The following is a 9,760-nucleotide window of genomic DNA, read 5'->3' as shown; positions in this document are numbered from 1 at the left end:
ATTCAAGAAACAAAATCAACTTCAATAGTTTAAAAAACTACTCTTAAGGTCATTGGCTCTAAAGGTTTCTGACTTTTTGTTTTCCTTTCCATTATGCCTATCTCCAAAAAGATTGTGTTAAAATTTCTGATAGGCTTGTAAGACTAGGTGACATTTATGCTTGTGTCTTTTTTCTTTTTTAATTTATATAGTGCTCCAATGACATTCTTTATCAACAACTAAAGGTTAATATATATATATATATATATATATATATATATATGGATATAGAGAGAGCGCGCGCAGAAACCTTTACTTGCAGAAAAAAGAGGTGTACTTTTTTGAGGCAGTGGAAGAAAAATGCTTTCATAAAAAAGCAATCTTAAGAAAACAACAATCTCTAAAATTCATGTGACATGCTCCATAAATCACTCTAGTTCATTTTTATACTTACTTTTAAAAAAGAAAACATCTTTAAAAATGAAATGCCTTTGTGATGTGGTAAATAGTCAATTAAAACTTGGGTTTTGAAGCAGCATAAACACATGTAAACAACTTTCAAAATTTTTATCTTAAATGATATTCAAATTACATAAATAACAGTTTTTAAAAATTATTTCAGAAATAAATGTTTACTGCCTGTGCAGTACTGGATGTTATTACAAAATATGATTCTCTGTATTAGCCAAAGTTCTCCCAAGAAACAGATCTAATGGGATATGTTTATATTGTTTATATTTATATTTATTTATATACCTATATCTGTATCTATATATAAGGAGATTTATTGTAATGAATTGACTCATGTGATTATGGAGTCTGGTAAGCCCAAAATTTGCAGTATGGGCCAAAAGGCTAGAGATCCAGGAAAGCCAATGTAGTTCTAAACCAAAAGCTTGCAGGTAGAGACCCCAAAGAGCTGATGGTGTAGCTGAAGATCAAAAGTAATCTGTTTCAGACTTCTTTCTTGCTCAGGGAGGCCAGTCCTTTCTTCTATATGGTACCTCAACTGATTAGAGAAGACCAACCCACAATGAGGAAATCAATCTGCTTACTGAATTTCACCAATTTAAATGTTAACCACATTAGGAAACAAGTTCTATATTGGCATATAAAATTAACCACATTCAAATTCTCAGACTACTGAGCAATATACAGTTACCAGGATAGCTATCTTAACACAAATATTAGCATGTAGTTCTTACTTAATTTTCAGCTATTAATATTTCGATAACTAACCACTGACATCTACGTGTGTGTGAGTGTGTGTGTGTGATAGAAAGAGAGATTGTAGATTAATTTTCTAGGGATTAAACAGTGAGAAGTGTTAGAAAACTTTTTTATTTTTTAAAAAAACCTGTACTGGGTTTGATTTTTATAAGAAATAAATATTAATTTTATATTTTTTTAAAATTAGTGTACATATAATGTACAAAATAAATACAATAGTTTTATAGAAATTGACAGTAGGATAAAAATGGTTTATTCTGTATATTATTTCAGAGTTTATGTACTACTTTTAGATACAGGATTTTATTTGCTTATCAACTCCAACCCCATATAATCAAGAAAAGTGTGGTATAAGCACTATATCCAAAGTCACAAACCCAGGAGTTTGCCTGGGTTCATTTCTTACTTTGGATAAATTTTTGGAATAAATCATAGAATCTCTCTAAACTTCAGGTATTGAATATGTAGTTACACAAATAATAGTGACAAACAACTCATGGTATGAAAATCAAATAAATTCACGTGTGTTAAATCATTTTGTAAACTGTGAACACATCTTAATCAATATGGGCCAAATTTATGCTTAAATTCACACAACTAATGACTAGTGAAGCTAGGGAAAAAATCTAGTCAGTCTGATATTTTATCTACTGCCCTTTCCTATATAATACACACAGTTCCTGAAGATAGAATATGCCATTTTTCAAATGAGATATCAAATTGATTAATTTACTCTTAAGAATCAACAAAATATCACTAGCATGAGTAATGGTGTAGTTGTTAGTGGTGGTGTGATATTGGCAAACCCCAGTTTACACAGTGAGAGGTGTTGCTTTTAGTTCTGAACTTGAAAACTGGTTTCATCCAAAACCCATTTTTTTAAAATGATACATAATGAATGCATCCTATTTGAAAATCATTCCCAGGAGATTACTTCCTGGATGTGTATGTTTTGGGGAGTGGATGGGGGGTAGAGCAGATTTATCATTTGTTAAAAAAAAAAAAAAAAAAAAAGCCGAGAACACCTGCACTATAGGTAAATGTCAAATATTGAACTCTCTGTAGACCAGAATTCTGGCATAAAGTAATTTGGGAATTTGTTCATGAAGATAATAAAAGTAAACATTATATTAGAATAATTAGAATATGCATACATAAATGAAAATTATTTTTAAAGGATCAAATATGGTACTCCATTAATAAATTTGTGATTCCAGAAAGTCCATACTATGGACAATTCTTTATGAAAATTCACTCTGGAAGGAAAATCATGTTCTTTTAATTTTTAAAAATGTCCAAGATGCCTGGGTGGCTCAGATGGTTAAGTATCTTCCTTCAGCTTGGGTCATGATCCTGGGGACCTGCAATGGATCCCCGCATCGGGCCTCCTGCTCGGTGGAGAGCCTGTTTCTCCCTCTCCTTCTGCTGCTCCCTGCTTGTTCTTTTTCACTCTCTCTGTCAGATAAATAAATAAAAATCTTTAAAAAACTGTCTAAAGCAGTTTTTCATATCTTGCCTCTTTAAAACCCAAATCATATAAAACCAGATCAATGTACAGTAGTACAACTGGAAGTTCAGGAACCAGATAAATATATAAAAAGATAATCTACTTAGTGACAAGGGACTTGAAGCTCTTTGTCTGTAAAATGAGGGTAGTAATTATATTTTCCTTAAAACAGTATTTTGAGCATTAAGGCAGACGATATATTAAAAATGCTTAAAGCAGTGAATGACATACTCAATAAATGTTGCCTATTACTATTACTATGATATTTAAACTTGTAAAGGAAATGTTGTGATAGAGTCATACAACTTCATTTATGCTTCAAAGTCATCATTTGATAATGAAGTAAGTTAATTAACTAACTTGAATCTCATCTAACTCTTGAAGTTAATAGTCTTCCACCATTTCTGAAACTATAGTGCTTGGGAAATGTTAATAAAAAGAATAGCTTTTCAATAAGAACCAATTAGAAACAAGTAATTAATCTATGCTGGAAAGAATAGATGTAAAATGTTTCAGGGTCTTTATGTCTGGGTCTAATCATGTTGTTCAAAAACTACACATGTATTGAATCAATTTAAGATGCTATTAAGCAGTATTTTCATCCTATTGGAAAGTTTGAAAATGGACAATATAGAAAGAATGTTTGTAATTTTCATGGTATGTTGTCTTCATAACCAAACATTTTGTATAGGGTAAGTTGCAACATAACTATTTTTGTTAAACATGGGTTAAAGTTGGCAAATATATTTTTATCTGATTAAATTATAGGCTGTAGGCAGTGAAAAACTAGAAAGGAAAATACCAAAGGAGAACAAATGAATGTAAGTAGAGGAAGAATTGCTTTCTGTTCTTTATTTTCCTCCTTTTTTGATACCATTTTTTCTTGTGTGGCTATAATATTCTCCTGGTTTACATATATATAAATCAATATCAACTAAAATATACTTTTGTTCATACATGTGTATATACATATTACTTCTTGTCAAGAGTTTAGCTAAACTACTCCATGGTATTGCTGCCTTGGCATCATTTGTTTGGACACGTGGCCAACGGGGACCTTAGACTAACACTAGCCCCTCATTCAAGTGCATGCCCCAGATAATAGCTTGCAGATCACAAACAAATTTAAGTGCCTGATATGACCTCCCCAACAGTCCTTGTGATCAAAAGTCTCCTGTGCCTCCCAGGGCTTTCCCCATGTGTGTCCCTTAGATAAGACCCTCATAGAGCTTACTAAAACTCTGCTTTCTTTGATTTAAACCAACCCTTCTAGATTTGTTTCATGTACTTCCACCAGGGCCTGAAAGTAATACTTTTCTATTTCTATTTCTCTTGTGATCTTTTGTTGAATAGTGGCTCACCATCAGGCTCCCTGTGATCCACATAACAAATGTCAATTTAACAAAATTATAACTTATTCAAATATATTGTATCATGTGAAAAACATAAATGTAAAAATGTCCTTTAACTTGTTTGTTACTCATTCTTCCTACACATGCAATATCACTATGCTCTTCAAAACCACAGTTAACAGTTTACTATATACTCTTTCTTACCAATTTTTTTTGCATTTAAAAATATATGTATAGACATCATTTCCACTTGTATTCTTTATTTTTTTAAACATAAGTTCCTTTTGTTTTGCAACTTACTTGTTAGGATAACTCATTTGCCTTGATATCATTTTAGCATTTATTTTCTTAATGGAACAGTGTACAGAATTTCCTGGTGTATTTGCAAAAAACTGAATATGTTCCCTCAGAAGGCAGAGGTACACTCAGTAGTAGACAGAGAACATCCCAACATATCAACAGAAAGCATCTCTGAAAATTAGAGGGCTAAAAAGTGTGGGTAGCTATCGCCGTCCAGCAGTGATAATAACGACCCTCCGTCCAGTTGGGTTTCAAAAAAGAGCCCTTTATTTCCTATGGCCATCGCTTATATAGGGGAGCTAAGCCAATCAGCATAGACAGCAATATGCATCCACCAACCTTAAGCTTGTTACCAAGTACCCACAGCATAGCAATAGTTCAACAGCCAATAGATAGTACTTCCTGTTTACAATCAGTCACTCTAGACACATCTTATGGCAAATCACCAGGTGCCTTTTTGCAAAGCTCTGCAGTTGACGGATCTCCAGGCCCATGGAGCATCTGCCCTCGACAGTTCCCCCTTTTTGTTTTATGGTAGAAGGAAAGACTCAGCAGGGGTCGTGCCTGTCTTAGGTTGTCGCAAGGCCAAGAATATCCTTACCCGTCATTGGATCATGATGCTTATAGGATCATGTCCTGTCTTAGGTTGGTATATTCCGCCTACGATCTTACCCGTCTTTGACTACTGATCCAGCATACTGAGCCATACCTGGGGTGACTGTCCGGACTTGATGGATAACAGAGCTTGTTTGATGGCAATGGTGTCTCTTTTATGAATCCTCATCATGGGGCAAATGCACCATAGGCAACATACCACAGAAAATATCAGCAATCCACCCATGGATATGAACCCAAACCATGCTTCCCCCATCCTACAGTCAGTAGTTGTATTACAATGTCCATTTGTTCTTGTAGCAAGTCAATCCACTGATTAGCAAAAAGAATACCCGCAGCGAGATGATCATTAATTTCACTCTGGGTTTGTAGAGCTTCTGCGGTATTCGTAGACAGTTGATTAATCTCCTTGGCTGTAGGAATAGCAACGGCAAGTGCAGTAGCAGCGGCAGCGGCGGCAGCAGCAGAGGCGGCAACAGCTGTCACCACGGCAGCGGTGATACCAAAGTCTCTTTTATGTCTCAGCAAAACTGGAAGGTCTCCCTCTGGGACAGCGATGGGCATAGGCAAAAACACTGGAATACGCATTATCATAGTAAATGAAAAGCCTGTAGCATTCCAACATTGTGTAAGGAAGCAAGTGTTCAACATACAGTTCAACTTATTAGAAATGGTTGTACTGTTACTGACAAGAAACATAAAAGGGGGGCGAATACAAACAGGCGTAGGCAAAAACGTGATATTTTTAGAACAAGTTTGCACTTCAACACTCGTTTTAAACGTTTGGGAAAAGTTGTGCTTTTAAGAGGAGTTACATAATAAATTAGTAGTTAAGAGTACGGGGTAAGTAGCAGAGGAAGACGTTAAAGGGAGTGGATAGGGCCAGGCTTTAACAATGGCCCAAAGGGTCTGTCCTGATGTCATGGTCAGGAGTGCGTGGATCATCATCATCCGGATTATCATCACCATGGCTGTCGTCCTTTTGGGCTTCTGCCTCTTTTGGTGCTGAGTGTAAGACTGGCTTGACTAGCCGTTCAGGGACCCAAATAGGGGATGGAGCGCTCTCTGGAAAGACACAAACATAGCCTCGGCTCCAGATTAACACTTGGTCTGGGCCTTTCCATTGACCCGACAGAAGGTCCCTCCAAAGAACCTTAGGTTGAGAATTGCCTAGTGTGCACCAATGTCTTTCGGCAGCAGTATGCTGGTTTTTATCCACATTCAAGAAATTTAAAATGTAGAGGATAGTGTATAGTTTGTCTCTTGGGGATCGGAATGTATCTCCTATTCCCCCTTTTTGTTTAAATAAGGTATTTTTAATAGGTGGGCACGTTCCACTATGCTTTGACCCTGGGGATTGTAGGGGATACCAGTGACATGAGTGATTCCAAATGCAGCACAAAATTGTTTAAATGTAGTAGAGGTATATCCAGGGCCATTGTCTGTTTTTAATTGTTTTGGTATCCCTAGAACAGAGAACGAATGCAAAGATGTGCGATAACATCTTTGTTTTTTTCTCCAGAATGCAAGGAGGCCGTAATAAATCCAGAGAAAGTGTCAATGGAAACATGAACGTATTTTAAGAGTCCGAATTCAGGCATATGTGTTACATCCATTTGCCATATGTGATTAGGGAGTAACCCCTTTGGATTGACTCCCAAAGAAGGTTGAGGGAGTAAGGAGACACAGCGTTCACAGGATTTAACTACATCGCGAGCTACAGCTTTAGTAAGTTTGAATTTTAATTTTAAGGTAGAAGCGTTCACATGGAATTTCTCATGAAAGGTTTTTGCTGCTTCAATAGAGTTAAATATATGTGGATCTTTAGTAGCAGAATCGACCAGGGCATTTCCCAATGAGAGGGGCCCAGGTAAGTTAGAATATGCTCTTAAATGTCCTATAAAAAAGGATGCTTTCTGTTCCAAATAAGAACTTGTAGTGCTCTTAAGTAGGTATGTACAGAAGAGCTAGTAGATATAGTTCCTGCTGTTTCTAACAGAGATAGTGCATATGCTACATATTTACTATCAGAAAATAAATTGAAGGGGCAAAAGAGAGTGCCTTGAAGACCTCAGTGACTGCTAATAATTCCACATGTTGAGCAGAGGTAGTGAGAAACAAAAATGTATTAATTTTCCCATTTGCCATAAAGGCACCAGTTCCATTATTGGAACCATCAGAAAACACCACAGGGGCGTTATCAATAGGTTTTTGGCTGGTTATCCTTGGGAAAATTATGGGATGTTCTTTCCATAATTGCAATAAAGGGTGGGAGGGATAATGATTGTTAAATTTAGCAGTAGTACTAGCCATGATAAAGGCCCAATTAGAGGAGGAGTTACTCAAGAATTGAAGTTGGGCAGGGATGTAGGATGTGATGATCAACGCAGGTGACGTCCCAAAGGAAATGGTGGCTATTTTGATGGCTTTCAGAATTAGTTCAGCTATGGCCTCTGGGTAGCTACTCAAAACCTTAGTAGGCTAATTGCTTGACCAGAGGCATAGCCTGATCAACATCCCCCAAAATTCTAGATGCCGTTTGGATAAGTCTATCTACAAAATCTGCATATGGTTCATTATTTCCCTGGATAAGTTTTGACACTTGACCCTGTAAATCACCTGTGCTTTGTATGGTTTTCCATGCCCTAGCAGCAGCAGTAGCAATTTGCAAATACACTGCAGGTAGAAAATTGATCTGATTTTGATTTCCCGAAAACTGTCCTGTACCAGTCAGCATTTCTAAATTCCAAGCTCCATTCCCAGCTCCCGCATTACGGAGAGCAGTTTCCGTACAGTTATCCTGATTTGCTATTTTCCACATAAGATATTGCCCTCCAGACAAGCAAGCTCGGGCTAGATTACTCCAGTCTAAAGGTGTTAGGTTTTGTTCTGCGAGAGTCTCGAGTAAGGTAATAGTATAAGCAGCTTGAGGGCCATAAGACATGACTGCCTCTTTTAGCTGTTTTACTTGTTTAATATCTAATGGCTGATGCATGCGATTCCCTTGCTGATCTTGAAAGACTGGAAGGGCAGATGGAAGGGGTTTCTCTTTATCAACCTTCCTAAGATCCTCCCCTAAATGTTCCCATTGTGGAATGTTTAATAATCCTTCATCTAGGAACCAAGGGCTGACTCCTTCTACGGTGCGCAAGAACGGCCAAGCAGTTCTCATTTTCAAAGGAGTTCCATTTGCTTTTAGCAACTCCCGCAGAGGCCCTTCCATACGTATTCTTGAGACCTCTGAACCCACAGTGTATCAGAAATAGTCAAGAAGCAAAGAAAAGACTAGTCTGCTATCGTCACTAAAACAGTGAGCTTTCTCAAGATCGTCACTAACACCAGTGAACTTACGTTGCAATCGTCACTATAATCAGTGAACTTTCCTAAAACTTCTCTGGCCAGAATTTTCTTCTAAATAAATTCGTCAATTACATCAGTGCACTGTTAGAAACAGAGGGTCTTTCGCTGCGCAGGGTCCGAATTGCCCCAGTGGCCTGCTCCTCTCGGGCTCGGTCTCTGCATCTTGAGGCCCAACTCCAGCTGGTCCATGCACCACACCAGCTCCTGGGCCAGCTGTTCCGCCTGAGCCTCCGCGCTGACCAGCGCCTCCTCGGAGACCGACTCCTCAGAGACCTGCCCGCCTCCGTTTTCCTCCGACGCCCCATTCCAACTTTTCTTCTTCGTCTGCTTCTTGGAGGCTGCGGCGCCTCCACAGCGTTGGGGGTGCACCCCGGGGGCGGCGTCGCTGCAGGCGGAGCGCCCTAGGCGGAGACCCGCCAGCTGGGACCTGACGGCGGAAGGACGCGGGGCGTCGGGGAGGAACCCAAGCGGTTGGGGGCTGCGGGGCGCGCAGGCGGTGCGTGGGCTTTCCGCCGCTCACTTCTCCCCAGCTGGCTCCCCGTCGAAAATGCCTTTGAGGCTTCTGCGGTAAGAGGCCCGGGAGGTCCTCTGCTTTCCGAGGAGCTGGCAAGACGGGCGGGTCCGCTGGTGTCCTCTTACTCTTTTCTGCGGACCTGCCGTTCCCCGCTCACCACTGGTCAGCCACACTGGCGTAGGACAGGAGCCCGCAGAGCATCAAGAACGTGAGCAGGAAGAGGATCAGGTTCCGCTGCAACCTCGACAGCTGCTTCCACTTCCTCCAGCAGGAGCAAGGCCGCCAGCTTTTGCTGCTGTGGTAGGTCCCGCCGGCGCTCAGCGTCACCGAGACGAATTCCCCTTATGGGCCACCATTTATCACCGTCCAGCAGGGATAATAATGACCCTCCCTCCGGTTGGGTTTCAAAAAAGAGCCCTTTATTTCCTATGGCCATCGCTTATATAGGGGAGCTAAGCCAATCAGCATAGACAGCAATATGTATCCACCAATCTTAAGCTTATTACCAAGTACCCACAACATAGCAATAGTTCAACAGCCAATAGATAGTACTTCCTGTTTACAATCAGTCACTCTAGACACACCTTCTGGCAAATCGCTAGGCGCCTTTTTGCAAAGCTCTGCGGTTGACGGATCTCCGGGCCCCTGGAGCATCCGCCCTTGACAGGTAGCACAGGTAAACTTTCAACACTGGTTTTCAAAATGTGTAAGGCACACTGAGCAATAGGAAATGTGGATTTAGAGCAATTGCTATTAAATAAATCATTTGAGGCTGTTAGGAGATTGAGTATCTCATATATCAACTTGTTCAAGTTTTATAAGGCCCTAAATAACAATTTTAAGTAGAGCAATTAATTCTTTTCTTCATTAACTTTAATTATGCTTGGAAGCCGAGATCTTGGA

General features: G+C 39.3%; 1 pseudogene; it reads right to left on the bottom strand.

Moving 5' to 3' along the window:
* Positions 1-8,411: 8,411 nt before the first annotated feature.
* LOC122890265 lies at positions 8,412-9,511 on the bottom strand (annotated as a pseudogene).
* Positions 9,512-9,760: the final 249 nt, after the last annotated feature.

Source organism: Neovison vison, chromosome 11 (genome assembly GCF_020171115.1).
Source record: "Neovison vison isolate M4711 chromosome 11, ASM_NN_V1, whole genome shotgun sequence".
Taxonomy (NCBI): Eukaryota; Metazoa; Chordata; class Mammalia; order Carnivora; family Mustelidae; genus Neogale; species Neogale vison.
Note: the sequence above shows the minus strand (reverse complement) of the source record. Positions and strands in the feature narration are given on the sequence as shown.